Source organism: Anabrus simplex, chromosome 1, assembly GCF_040414725.1.
Source record: "Anabrus simplex isolate iqAnaSimp1 chromosome 1, ASM4041472v1, whole genome shotgun sequence".
NCBI lineage: Eukaryota > Metazoa > Arthropoda > Insecta > Orthoptera > Tettigoniidae > Anabrus > Anabrus simplex.
The window spans coordinates 1320249942-1320264655 of NC_090265.1; the positions used below are offsets into that span (position 1 = coordinate 1320249942).

The following is a 14714-nucleotide window of genomic DNA, read 5'->3' on the forward strand; positions in this document are numbered from 1 at the left end:
ATTGTTAGCTGCCGTCCTCGGACGCTTAGATTCGATTTCTGGTAGTACCAGAAATGTAATTTTGGCAGCAGGGCTAGTATGTATTTAATAGGTAAATGCAGCTCCCCTTCATGGGGTTTGGTAAATCTACCCCCCGTGAATCTACCGACACGGAGCTGACGTATTTAAGCACCTTCAAATACCACCGGACTGAGGCAGGATCGAAACTGTTAACTTGGACTCAGAAAGATAGCGCCGTGACCATCTGAGCCACTCAGCGTGGCTCACAATGTTTCTCCCCTAAGGAGTTTAGATGGGGGTTGACAATCGCAATATTCGTTTTCCCGAAAGCCTTTCGAGTACAAACTTAAAATTAGACATGAAGGTCGGTCTTCTATGTCCTAGACGTTAAATAAGAAATATTTTTAAAACATTCTACCTCAAAAACAAAACATTCATTCCTCTATCACTGTTCGACGTACGAAGTCAAAATTTCACAGTTTGTTCGCATCTACGCCCTGGGTGTTAAATAACATAGGGTTTTAAAACATTCCATTTCTATGGCGTTCAAATGAGTGTTAGATCCGAAAATAAATAATCAATACTTCAAAACCGTTTGACGTACGAACTGACGGTATATTTTATAGTCTAGCCGTAAGTAGACTCTCCAATATTTAAAACTTTGAACGATAACTTTCAGTTTAAAACCGTAGCAAAGCACGGGACCGCCTTTGTGGTGTAGTGGTTAGTGTGATTAGCTACCACCCCCCGGAGGTCCGGTTTCGATTCCCGGCTCTGCCAGCGTTGGCTTTTCCCTCGGATTCAGTGAGCGATCCCACCTCTACCACCTCAATGGTGGTGTCCTGGAGCGTGTGACTTTGTTTCGTGGGGATGAGACTGGGAATGAGGACCAGTACCTCGCCCAGGCGGCCTCACCTGCTACAGTGAACAGGGGCCTTGTTGGGAGATGGGAAGACTGGAAGGGATAGACGAGGAAGAGGGAAGGAATCGGCCGTGGCCTTAAGTTAGGTAGAAATAGGAAACCACGGAAAACCATTTCGAGGATGGCGGAGGAGAGAATCGAACCCTCTCTCTACTCATTTGACCTCCCGAGGCTGAGTGGACCCCGTTCCAGCCCTCGTACCACTTTTCAAATTTCGTGACAGAGCCGGGAATCGAACCCGGGCCTCCGGGAGTGGCAGCTAATCACACTAACCTCTACACCACAGAGGCGGACATCGCTTAATTTCGAGATGCAATTTCTTTTTTTTGCTAGTTGTTTTACGTCGCACCGACACAGATGCAAATTTTCAGATGACCTCCAATCATAAGTCATATTTATGTGAACAATAAACATCACCACCGCTATCTCACCGTGCCGACCGTAGAATATTATTTTCATATTCAGAAATATAGACTGATTTGCGAGGAGTCTACTACACACTAGAAGTCAGTAATAAATCTTGTGTCTCACCATGATCAAGAATATTTATGCAGTTAGAAACTTACACTTGCATCACCAGTGTAGCAGACCGTGATCATTCTGAAAGGATGTCTTGTACCGTATTTTTACTGTTCTGCTTTGAGAATTTCATTATGCAATTACTAGGAGTTACAGAAACAGAAATAACGTCTGTCGGTCGTTCATTATATACTGTATATGAATGACAAACTCATAGTAGGAATTTATTATCATTATTACACATTTCCTTGTTATTTCTAGAACGTCACCTACCGTGAAGGACAAAATTCATACAAAGTCAAAGACGTTCCTTTCATCTATTATTCAATAACTCCCTCTGTGTATCAGTTGTAGAGTGTCGGCCCGTAAGAAGAAGTCAGTTTGTTGAAGGGCGGAGAAAAGTCCATTCGACACTTCATGTTGTACGATGTTGGCATGTAAAAGATCTCTGGAGGCACATTTCATGATTACCGACAAAATTAGTTAAAATTCCGCCATAGATCGCCCAAGAGAGATCTGGTTTGCTCTGCCATCTGGTGGAATAAAGCGTAACGTCGAAATGGACATGCAAACAGTCTGGATGGCATAGAATCAAAATGACTACACACGGTAGCTGAGGCCATGCGATTATTACAATGTTTTAATTTTTTTAAATTCAATATTTGTGCTGATGACTATTTGTTGTACCTGCCGTACCGCCATCTGGCGGAGAAGTGTGGCAATAGAAGACAGAGAGCACAGCTCGACTAACCCCACTGTCGGCAGCCCTGCAAATGGTTTTCCGTGGTTTCCCATTTTCACACCAGGAAATTATGCTGGGACTGAATCTTAATTAAGAGGGTAGTCGCTTCCTCTCCACTCCTAGCCCTTTCCTATTCCATCATTGCCATAAGACCTATATGTGTCAGTGTGACGTAAAGCAAATTGTAAAAATAAAAATAAAAATGTTTGAGATAAAAACGAAGTATTAGCTGAAAATTTGAATTTTGCAGAATTTCATGTATACTTTCTGAACGAAAGTGTCTCGACACCTACTTAAAACTGTCCTCTAACTTTTCCTCGCATGAACTGTCCAACAGTGGACGTTAATAAGAGGTAGGTGGCAACCATACTGTTCGAACTCTGCGGGGAAGACTGTCTACCAGGTGTTTCGGGGGGAATGGCGGACGATTCTATGTACAGCCTTGAATCAAGTGCAAAGGCATGGGTCATTGGTGGTACGAAGCAAAGTCGCCGTTCTAATTCATCCTACAGGTGTTCGATAGGATTGAGATGAGCTCTGGGCTGACCAGTCCATTTTTGGAACCTTATTGTCCAGAAACCACCTCCGAACAGACCCCGCTTATGGCTGGGAGCATACCAGCTCTGTCGTAGCTCCCTTCGGTATTTCGTAAAAGGGCTTAGCGAGTCATATCGGCGAGCTCCCAGCTGGCCTGGAGGGCATGGGTGACCTCCCCTTCTATTGCGTTTTCGTGTCGCCGTGGGCCTTCTGGAAGAAGAAACGAGAAACTTCCCTCTCTAGCCGCACTATGAAGGTTCTAGTGCTCCATCATGAGGATATAAAAAGGAGGCTAGCCGTGGACAGTCAGTAATGGGAGTAGTTGAACTGGGGCAGCAGTAGTGCTGGTTGTCATCAGTGTCCCACCGGAGTCAGAGCGGAGTACGGTGTGTGTACTGCATTGTAGTGCTGACCGGAGTACTGTATATGTACTAGCGTGGTGCGAGTGATTGGAACTGGATGACAGCAGTGCGGTTGTCGTCAGTGCCCCACCGGAGTCGGAGTGCCGTCGTGTACTGAGCGGAGTACTGTCTGTGAACTGCCTTGGAGTACTGTGTATGTACTACCGTGGACTGTAGACCGGCTTGGAATCTGTATGTGTAATAATTGGTGTGGGTAGAGTGGAGCAGTGTTAATTGTTGATGTTGTGAGGAATACTTTAATGCAGGGTAGCACTGTTGCGTTGTTGCTGTTGTGTGACCGTTGTTTAGTAGTCAATGTTAGGTAGTTCATTGTGTTGAACGTGTGATTGATGGACTTTCTCTGGAATCAAGCCAAGGAACAGTCGTGTGTTGTGGTGGCCAATAGCAGCTGCTGTGCTGGGTGACTGGGCTTGCGAGCGGAAGTGAAAGGTGGGTTGTCAATCAGAGCCAGAATATCTATTGTGAGGAGGACAGAGACTTTGTAAATAGACAACAATTAATGAAGTGTAGTCATTCATGGTTAGATACAATTGCGTGTATATATATGTGTGTGCTTATTGGGTCGTCCTAGAATTTAGATCGATAAAACAGACGGTGTTTTATTCGTAACATTATGCTGAGACAGACAATGATCATTTCGGAAGGGCTTCAGAATGTCCGTATATCCTTCCGTCTTCAACGTGCTTGGCAGTATAAAGAAATAACCAAGACCCTTCAAAGGAAAGCGTTCCTATTTTGTCTCCCCACCTCTTATCATATTTCACTATGGAAACTATACAGGTTGGCATGTGCCATTCGTCATACCCACTCCCTTCCATCTGACTGCTAGGTGGTAATATGCGATTCATCTCTCCAAATCACGCGTCTCCAGCCGTCCACAGACGTTCACCGAACGCGGTATTTAGCGTTCACAGGAGTAATGTGCGGTTTATGAGAGGGTGCCTAAGCCTTAAACCCCAGTCCTCGTATCTCCTAGCGCACAGTTGTGATGCTAACTACACAATTAGTGGCACTGAGGAATTCTCAGATGACGGTATCACACGATGTCGTGCGATTTTCACGTACTACCTTCTCCAAATTTCGACGGTCACTGTATGTCAACAAGCAAGGTCTATCCAACTGTTGTTTGTTGTGATTGTGCCTTCCAGTTTCTAGTTCGTTCGTAATCTGTTTACCCTCCAGGGTAGGATTTTCCCTCGGACTCAGCGAGAGATACCACCTCTACCGCCTCAAGGGCAGTGTCCTGGAGCTTCAGACTCTCGGTCGGAGAATACAACTGGGGAGGATGACCAGTACTTCGCCCAGGTGGCCTCACCTGCTATGCTGAACAGGGGCCTTGTGCCGGGATGGGAAGTTTGGAAGGGATAGACAAGGAAGGGGGAAGGAAGCGGCCATGGACTTAAGTTAGGTACCATCCCGGCATTTGCCTGAAGGAGAAGTGGGAAACCACGGAAAACCACTTCCAGGATGGCTGAGGAGGGAATTGAACCCCCCTCTACTCAGTTAGCCTCCCGAAGCTAAGTGGACTCCGTTCCAGCCCTCGTACCATTTTTCAAATTTCGTGGCAGAGCCGGGAATCGAACCAGGGCCTCTGGGGGCGGAAGCTCATCACACTAACCACTACACCACAGAGCCGGACCCAGTTTCTAGTTAAAATATAAATCAGTATCCCGGCAGTCGACTTTGGCAATTTGAGGAAGGCGGATATGGTCCTGACAAATTGATTGCTGATGTGGCAACCTATAGCCATTCTGCGTTCGAAGTGACGAAGATCTCTTGCTCCATCCATTCTGCAGATACCGAGCAGTGAACAACATCGATCCCTGAGCTGCTTTTATAGCAGCAGTGATGGTGTTAGTAGTTTCATTCTAGGCCTTATTTACGTGTACAGGAACGGTGCCTGTATACTTTTGGACATCCAGAAAACTGGGCCGAGTACACATTTATGAGACAGATTGCACCCATGACCTAACCAGAGTGTGGGAGAAGAGTAGAATAAGAAGGAGAGGGGGTATTCACCCGGTAAGATCTGTTTTGCTACTCGGAGCATTAACCGTACAAGGTGTAACCTGGCAACGAAAACAACCTAATTACGTCACCTAATTACGTCAACTCAAATGGCAAGAGACTGACTTTCGAGGTCATATTAACCAAAAGAGTGCAGATTATGGTTGCTGTTTGAACTTGTATACCATGTTATTTTCATTGACCTGTCTCAGGCTCATCCTTGGCTTTGACAATATGAAAATGACTGAGGTATGAGTGATGCTAGTAATACCATTCCTTATGCAGCCAGTCCCTGTTATGAATGGTGTGAAAACATGGCTCATAGGGTCGGTTGATGCATGCACTTCAGTGGGCTTGGTAGACTGGTATGTAATAGCAACGTCTGGCTCGGTGAGGAAAGCAACGAGAAACTACCTCACTCCTCATTTCCCTAGTACGTCTCTTCAGCCTGGGCTATTTATGACAACTGATGGCGGAGCTGAATACCCAACATACATACAATGAAATACTTTGATGAGCAATTGAATTATAGATATCTGACTCGCTATCGCTCGTTGGGGGCTCCGCCCCCAAACCCCCTATTCCTCTGCATTACAAGTGGTCAGATGGAAAATAACTGTTACGAACCTGTACTTTGTTACAAAAAACGGATCGCGCCACTTAACGGCCCATATATTCGCTTACATATTTGCTCCTATAATATTCACGATCTGTAGCAAAGATAGCGTGGGTTCGGCGTGGTGCATATTACGTACGATTCTCACAAGATAAGAAATTATTTTCCTAAGTTAACGGGGAGCTATACTCTTGAAACTTGGTAGGTATATCGCGGTTGAAACGCTCTACATTTCCGTTACTTGTCGTTTCGTCATATCTGCATCGAGTTCACACTAGATTGTTTTAGATCCTTGGAATAATTGTACAGTATTTACGTATTACCTTCGTTTTTTTCATTTTTACTGGGTGCTAGAATCATACATTTTGCTCATATATGACCCACGAACGTTCAAATTTGCCGGCAAACTTTCTTGATTCTACCTGTCTTATAAGTGTGTAAAACAGTAAAAGTCATTATGGACAATGTGAAAAACTTACGTTAAATCTGAAAAAAGTAGCCCCATCTAAGACATAAGGGATCAAGATACGACTAAAATCCCCTGGAGCGAAGTTGTGGATCTATTCATGATGGGATCCGAACGTCTTGTCCATTTGGCGGTACGACTTACAGTTAACTACCAAAAACCCCGAAATGATAGTTAGCACCATCATGAAAATTGCTTCCACATTTCGATAATTTCTGGAGGTAAAAAGTAAAACATAGCAACTCTTTCGAATTCCTCCGTCGATTGCAGGCCAAGAGTTGTAACTGCGCCAAATTTAAATTTTCTGGCGCACTTAAACATATCATCCACAATTTAGTTTAGGGAAAGGGAAGTTAACGGGGAGCAATGTGCACGCAAAACAGTGGAGACGTTCATTTGGAAATCTATTGCGACCAAACGGTATGTCGTAACGAGGTACAGATTGCGACGTCAGAAGAACCATTTAGATGCCTACATTACTGTCTTAGACACCTTCCCGTACCTCGACCGTTTATACCGTAGAAGAGGTGAACGTTTCGATACAAATCAAAATACGTCCTCTTTTCACAAGTTATAAAATTATTTTTACCAACATAGCAGACAGCTACAGTCTTGAAACTTGGCAGGCTGAACGACGATGAGCCGACCTACAATTTTGGTCATTTGAGGTTTTGCCGTATCTCCCAGGGCTTCACCGTAAATTACTTAAGAATCATACATCATGCTGAAATTAGATGAGTGTTTCCACATATTCCTTCCGTTTTCCCATATATTAAAGGCAGCTAGAATATTGATTGTCGGTCTACACATGGCCAATGGTCGTGCCAAATAGCTTGCTGAATTTCGTTCACCTATCTGTCTTATGAGTGTGAGAATCAGTAAAATAAATTATGGAAATTTAACAAAATTGACAAAAGCCGGGGAAAGAAGCTCAATCTAAGGTAGAAGGAGTCGAGATACGGCAAAAAGTGATAGGACCAAAGTTGTAGATCCCTTTCATTTTAGGGACAGAAAGTGCAATCCGTTTATTGATAGCGATTACCGTTTAGCCACAAGAGAGCTCGAAACGAAAGCCTGCACCGTTATTAAATTTGGCTTAATATTTCGAATCTTTTAGTGGATAAAATATAAAATATTTTATTGCAATTTCTACGTCGGTTACAGGCTAGGAGCCAGAACTTAGCCAAATTTTTAATTTTGTAGGGCACTGCATCACGGTGTCTGCCATTTTGTTTGGGGGAGAGGGGCAAAAATTAAAAATTTAAATTTTTGGAATTTTTCCCTAGCATACACGCTAATAGCTATCACATTGCAAAATTTCAAGTTTCTAGCTCATGTCGAAGTGGGTAAACATTCATGTCAGTTTGATTCGGTGCGGGGGGGGGGGGCTAAATATGAAAAATTTGACCTTTTTGGAATTATTCCTTGGGTTACAGCCTAATAGGTATCAGAATGCCGGCTTGAAGGGTCTAACACGAAATTTGAGTCCGATAATTTAATTGAACGGGGGGGGGGGGGGGGTAAACAAAAAATTGAACTTTCCGAAATTTTTCCTTTTGTTACAGCCTAATAGGTATCAGAATGCCGGCGGGAAGGGTCTAACACGAAATTTGAGTCCGATAATTTAATTGGGCGGAAGGGTGTAACACGAAATTTCAGTCCGATATTTTGATTCGGTGGGGGGGGGGGGGGGGCTATTATGAAAAATTTGAACATTTTTGGAATTTTTCCTTGTGTTATATAATACACTGACTGACAGAGCAAATGCAACACCAAGAAGGAGTGGTTCGAAAGGGATGAAAGTTGGGGAAAAAACAGAGACGGCACGACGAATAATTGATGTTTATTTCAAACCGATATGCAGGTTACACAATGCGCACGGCATCGACTCAGTAGGATGTAGGACCACCGCGAGCGGCGATGCACGCAGAAACACGTCGAGGTACAGAGTCAATAAGAGTGCAGATGGTGTCCTGAGGGATGGTTCTCCATTCTCTGTCAACCATTTGCCACAGTTGGTCGTCCGTACGAGGCTGGGGCAGAGTTTGCAAACGGCGTCCCAATGAGATCCCACACGTGTTCGATTGGTGAGAGATCCGGAGAGTACGCTGGCCACGGAAGCATCTGTACACCTCGTAGAGCCTGTTGGGAGATGCGAGCAGTGTGTGGGCGGGCATTATCCTGCTGAAACAGAGCATTGGGCAGCCCCCTGAAGGTACGGGAGTGCCACCGGCCGCAGCACATGCTGCACGTAGCGGTGGGGCATTTAACGTGCCTTGAATACGCACTAGAGGTGACGTGGAATCATACGCAATAGCGCCCCAAAACCATGATGCCGCGTTGTCTAGCGGTAGGGCGCTCCACAGTTACTGCCGGATTTGACCTTTCTCCACGCCGACGCCACACTCGTCTGCGGTGACTATCACTGACAGAACAGAAGCGTGACTCATCGGAGAACACGACGTTCCGCCATTCCCTCATCCAAGTCGCTCTAAGCCCGGCACCATGCCAGCGTGCACGTCTATGCTGTGGAGTCAATGGTAGTCTTCTGAGCGGACGCCGGGAGTGCAGGCCTCCTTCAACCAATCGACGGGAAATTGTTCTGGTCGATATTGGGAACAGCCAGGGTGTCTTGCACATGCCTAAGAATGGCGGTTGACGTGGCGTGCGGGGCTGCCACCGCTTGGCGGCGGATGCGCCGATCCTCGCGTGCTGACGTCACTCGGGCTGCGCCTGGACCCCTCGCACGTGCCACACATGTCCACCTGCGCCAACCATCTTCGCCACAGGCGCTGCACCGTGGACACATCCCTATGGGTATCGGCTGCGATTTGACGAAGCGACCAACCTGCCCTTCTCAGCCCCGATCACCATACCCCTCGTAAAGTCGTCTGTCTGCTGGAAATGCCTCCGTTGACGGCGGCCTGGCATTCTTAGCTATACACGTGTCCTGTGGCACACGACAACACGTTTCTACAATGACTGTCGGCTGAGAAATCACGGTAAGAATTGGGCATTCACCAACGCCGTGTCCCATTTATCGTTCGCCTACGTGCGCAGCACAGCGGCGCATTTCACATCATGAGCATACCTCAGTGACGTCAGTCTACCCTGCAATTGGCATAAATTTCTGACCCACTCCTTCTTGGTGTTGCATTTGCTCTGTCAGTCAGTGTAATAGCTATCAGATTGCTGAATTCCAAGTTTCTAGCTCATCTGGAACGGAAGGGTCTAACACGAAATTTGAGTCCGATGTTTTGATTCGGTGGGGAAACTAAATATAAAAAAAATCGAATTTTTTGAATTTTGCCTTAGATTACAGCCTAATAGCTATCAGACTGCCGAATTTCAAGTTCCTAGCTCGTCTGGAAGGGTCTAACACGAAATTTCAGTCCGATACCTTGATTGGGCGGAAATGGGGCTAAATATGAAAAATTTCAACTTTTTGGAATTTTTCCTTGGGTTGCAGCCTAATAGATATCAGACTGCCGAATTTCAAGTTCCTAGCTCATCTAGAAGTGGGTAATCATTAATGTATGTTAGTCAGTCAGTCAGTTAGCCTTGTGGCTTTATATATATAAGATATAGAGCTAGGCGAAGTGCACGCTAAAGAGTGCAGACTTTCATTCGAAAATTTATTGTGGCCCAACGGTACGTCGTATCGAAGTACGGATTGCGCCATCAAATGGCGCTTTTTTCAACCTACATTACTGTCTTAGACATTTTCTTGTATATTGCCCCATTTTATACCCACAAAATGAGGTCAACGTTTCGATCCATGTCAAATTTCGTCCACTTTTCACAAGTTAAAAAATGATTTTTCCAACTTAGCAGACAGCTACCGTCTTGAAACTTGGCAGGCTGGATTATGATGAAACGACCTAAAATTCTGGTTATTTGAGGTTTTGCCGTATATCCCAGGGCTTCGCCATAAATTGCTTAAGGAACATACATTATGCTGCAATTTTTTTAGTGTTTCCACATATTCCTTCCATTTTTCCATACATTCAAGACAGCTAGAATAATTATGGTCGTTCTACAAATGGCCAATAGTCGTGCCAAGGAGTGTGCTGAATTTCGTGCATCTATCTGTTTTATGAGTGTGTGAATCAGTAAAATAATGTATGGAAATTAAACAAAATTGACCAAAACCGGGAAAATGAAGCTCAATCTAAAGTAGAAGGAGTCGAGATCTCTTCATTTTAGGACAAGAGAGTCCAATCCGTTCATTGATAGCAATTACCGTTCGGCCACAAAATAGCTCGAAACAAATGTCTGCACCGTCATTCTATTTGGCTTAATATTTCGAATTTTTTAATGGGTAAAACATTAAATATTTTAACTTATTGCAATTTCTACGTCGGTTACAGGCTAGGAGCTAGAACTTTGCCAAATTTTAATTTTGTAGGGCACGGTATCACGGTGTCCGTCCTAGCTCATCTGGAAGGGTCTAACACGAAATTTCAGTCCGATAATTTGATTAGGCGGAAGGGGGGCTAAATAAGAAAAATTTCAAATTCTTGTAATTCTTCCTTGGGTCATAGAATAATAGCTATTAGTTTGCCGAATTCTAAGTTTCTAGCTCATCTGGAACGGATGGGTCTAACCTGAAATTTGAGTCCGATATTTTGATTCGTTGGGGGGGGGGGGGGTGATAAATATAAAAATTCACCTTTTTGGAATTTTGCCTTGGGTTACAGCCTAATAGCTATCAGACTGCCGAATTTCAAGTTTCTAGCTCATCTGGAAGAATCTAACACGAAATTTCATTCCGATATTTTGATTGGGCAAAAAAGGCAAAATTCCAAAAAGGTGAATTTTTATATTTATCACCCCCCCCCCCAACGAATCAAAATATCGGACTCAAATATGAAAAATTTCAACTATTTTAATTTTTCCTTGGGTTCCAGCATAATAGCTATCAGATTGCCGAATTTCAAGTTCCTAGCTCCCCTGAAAGTGGGCAAACATTAATGTCAGTGAGTGAGTGAGTGAGTGAGTGAGTTAGCCTTGTGGCTGTATATATATACAATAGGATAGAGCCAGGCAAAGTGCATGCTAAATAGTGCTGGCTTTCATTTGGAAATGTATTGTGAGCAAATGGTGCGTCGTGTTGCGGTACGTGATGGCGGCGTCAGACGACCCTTTTAGTCGTCTACATTACTGTCTTAGGCGCTTTCTCGTATCCCATATATTTATACCATAGAAAGAAGTGAACGTTTCGATCCATGTCAAATTTCGTCCACTTTTCACAAGTTGAAAAATAATTTTGCCAACTTAGCAGACAGCTACAGTCTTGAAACTTTGCAGGCACGTTGACGATGAAACGATCTATAAGTTTGGTTATTGGAGGTTTTGCCGTATCCCAACGGGCTTCACCATAAATTGCTTAAGGATCATAAATTAGGCTGAAATTTCAATAGTGTTTCCACATATACCCCCGTTTTCCCATTCTTACAAGTAGCTAGAATAACGAAAGTAGGTCTACATATGGCCAATGACGTTGCCAAGGAGCGTGCTGAATTTCGTTCATCTATCTATCTATCTTACAAGTGTGTGATTTAGTAAAATCATTTATGGAAATTTAACAAAAATGACCAAAATCGGGAAAATGAAGCTCAATCTAAGGTAGAATGAGTCAAGATAGGCTAATAGTCATAGGACCAAAGTTGTAGATCACTTCATTTTAGGAACCGAAAGTGTAATCCATTTATTGATAGCGATTACCGTTCAGCCACAAGATACCTCGAAACGAAAGTCTGCATCGTCATTAAATTTGGCTTAATATTTCGAATTTTTTAGTGGGTGAAATGTTAAATAGTAGAACTTGTAGCAATTTCTACGTCGGTTACAGGCCTGGAGCTAGAGCATTGCCACATTTTAATTTTGTAGGGCACTGCATCATGGCGTCCTCCTTTTTGTTTGGGGGATGGGGCAGAAATTAAAATTTCAATTTTTTGGAATTTTTACGTAGGTTACAGGCTAATAGCTATAATATTGCCAAATTTCAAGTTCCTAGCTCATCTGGAATGGTCTAACCCGAAATTAGTGTCCGATATTTTGATTCGGTGGTGGAGGGGGGTAAATATTCAAAATTTGACCTTTTTGGAATTATATTTTGGGTTACAGCCTAAGAGGTATCAGATTGCAGGCTGGAAGGGTCTAACACGAAATTTGAGTTCGATAATTCGATTGAGCAGCGGGAAGGGGGGGCTAAGTATGAAAAATTTGAACTTTCACGAATTTTTCCTTTTGTTACAGCCTAATAGGTATCAGATTACCGGCTAGAAGGGTCTAACACGAAATTTGAGTCCAATAATTTGATTGGGCGGAAGGGTGTAACACGAAATTTGAGTCCGATATTTTGATTTGTTGGGGGGGGGGGTAAATATGAAAAATGTGAACTTTTTGGAATTTTTCCTTGGGTTATAGAATAAGAGCTAAGTTTCTAGCTCATCTGGAACGGAAGGGTCTTACCCGAAATATGAGTCCGATACTTTGATTCGGCGGGGGTTTAATATAAAAAAATTGAACTTTTTGGAATTTTCTCTAAGGTTACAGCCTAATAGCTATCAAATCGTCGAATTTTAAGTTCCTAGCTCATTTGGAAGGGTCTAACACGAAATTTCAGCCCGATATTTTGATTGGGCGCAAGGGGTCTAAATTTGAAAAATTTCAACTTTATGGAATTTTTCCATGGGTTGCAGCCTAATAGCTATCAGATTGCCGAATTTCAAGTTCCTAGCTCATCTGAAAAGGTCTAACCGAAAATTTGAGTCCGATATTTTGATTCGTTGGGGGGGGGGATAAATATAAAAATTGACCTTTTTGGAATTTTGCCTTGGGTTACAGCCTAATAGCTATCAGACTGCCGAATTTCAAGTTTCTAGCTCATCTGGAAGGGTCTAACACGAAATTTCAGTCCGATATTTTGATTGGGCGGAAGGGGGGCTAAATATGAAAAATTTCAACTTTTTTAATTTTTCCTTGGGTTCCAGCCTAATAGCTATCAGATTGCCGAATTTCAAGTTCCTAGCTCACCTGGAAGTGGGCAAACATTAATGTCAGTCAGTCATTCAGTCAGTCAGTCAGTGAGTGAGTCAGTTAGCCTTGTGGCTTTACAGTATATATATAGGATAAGATAAGATAGAGCCAGGCCATGTGCATGCTAAATAGTGCAGGCTTTCACTTGGACATTTATTGCGGGCAAACGGTGCGTTGTATCGAGGTACAAATTGCGGCGTCAGACGACCCTTTTTGTCGTCTATATTACTGTCTTAGGAGCTTTCTCGTATCCCGCATATTTGTACCATAGAAAGAGGTAAACATTTCGATCCATGTCAAATTTCGTCCACTTTTCACAAGTTGAAAAATAATATTGCCAACTTAGCAGACAGCTACAGTCTTGAAACTTTGCAGACACATTGACGATGAAACTACCTATAATTTTAGTTATTTGAGGTTTTGCCGTATCTCAACGGGCTTCACCAAAAAATGCTTAAGAATCATAAATTAGGCTGAAATTTCAATAGTGTTTCCACATATACCCACCATTTTCCCATACTTGCAAGGCAGCTAGAATAACGAAAGTCGGTCTACACATGGCTAATGACGTTGCCAAGGAACGTGCTTAATTTCGTTCATCTGTCTATCTTATGAGTGTGTGAATCAGTAAAATAATGTATGGAAACCAAAATTGACCAAAACCAGGAAAATGAAGCTCAATCTAAGGTAGAAGGAGTCGAGATACGACAAAAAGTCATAGGACCAAAGTTGTAGATCTCTTCATTTTAGGACAAGAGAGTCCAATCCGTTCATTGATAGCAATTACCGTTCGGCCACAAATTAGCTCGAAACAAAAGTCTGCACCGTCATTCAATTTGGCTTAATATTTCGAATCTTTTAGTGGATAAAATATCAAATATTTTAACTTATTGCAATTTCTACGTCGGTTACTGGCTAGGAGCTAGAACTTTGCCAAATTTTAATTTTGTAGGGCACGGTATCACGGTGTCCGTCCTAGCTCATCTGGAAGGGTCTAACACGAAATTTCAGTCCGATAATTTGATTGGGCGGAAGGGGGGCTAAATATAAAATTTTTTAACTTTTTGGAATTTTTCCTTAGGTTCCAGCCTAATAGCTATCAGACTGCCAAATTTCAAGTTCCTAGCTCACCTGGAAGTGGGCAAACATTAACGTCAGTGAGTGAGTGAGTGAGTCAGTTAGCCTTGTGTCTTTATATATATAGGACTCGCTTTCGCTCGTTGGGGGCTGCACCCCCAAACCCCCAATTCCTCTATATTACAAGTGGTCTTATGGGAAATTACTGTGAGGAATGGGTACTTCGTTACGGAAAACGGATTGTGCCACCAGACGGCCCATTTATTTGCGTATATTTTTTTTCCTATAATATTTTCTCGTACCGTATATTCACGATTTATAGCAAAGATAGCGTTAAACGTTTGGACGTGGTGCAAATTACG

At 43.2% G+C, this 14714-nt stretch overlaps 1 protein-coding gene across 2 annotated transcripts in view; it reads right to left on the bottom strand.

Annotated features, from left to right (window-relative positions):
• The window catches only part of LOC136858303 (fatty-acid amide hydrolase 2), a 228006-nt gene that overhangs the window by 193747 nt on the left and 19545 nt on the right, over positions 1 to 14714 (bottom strand). The window lies entirely within an intron of this gene.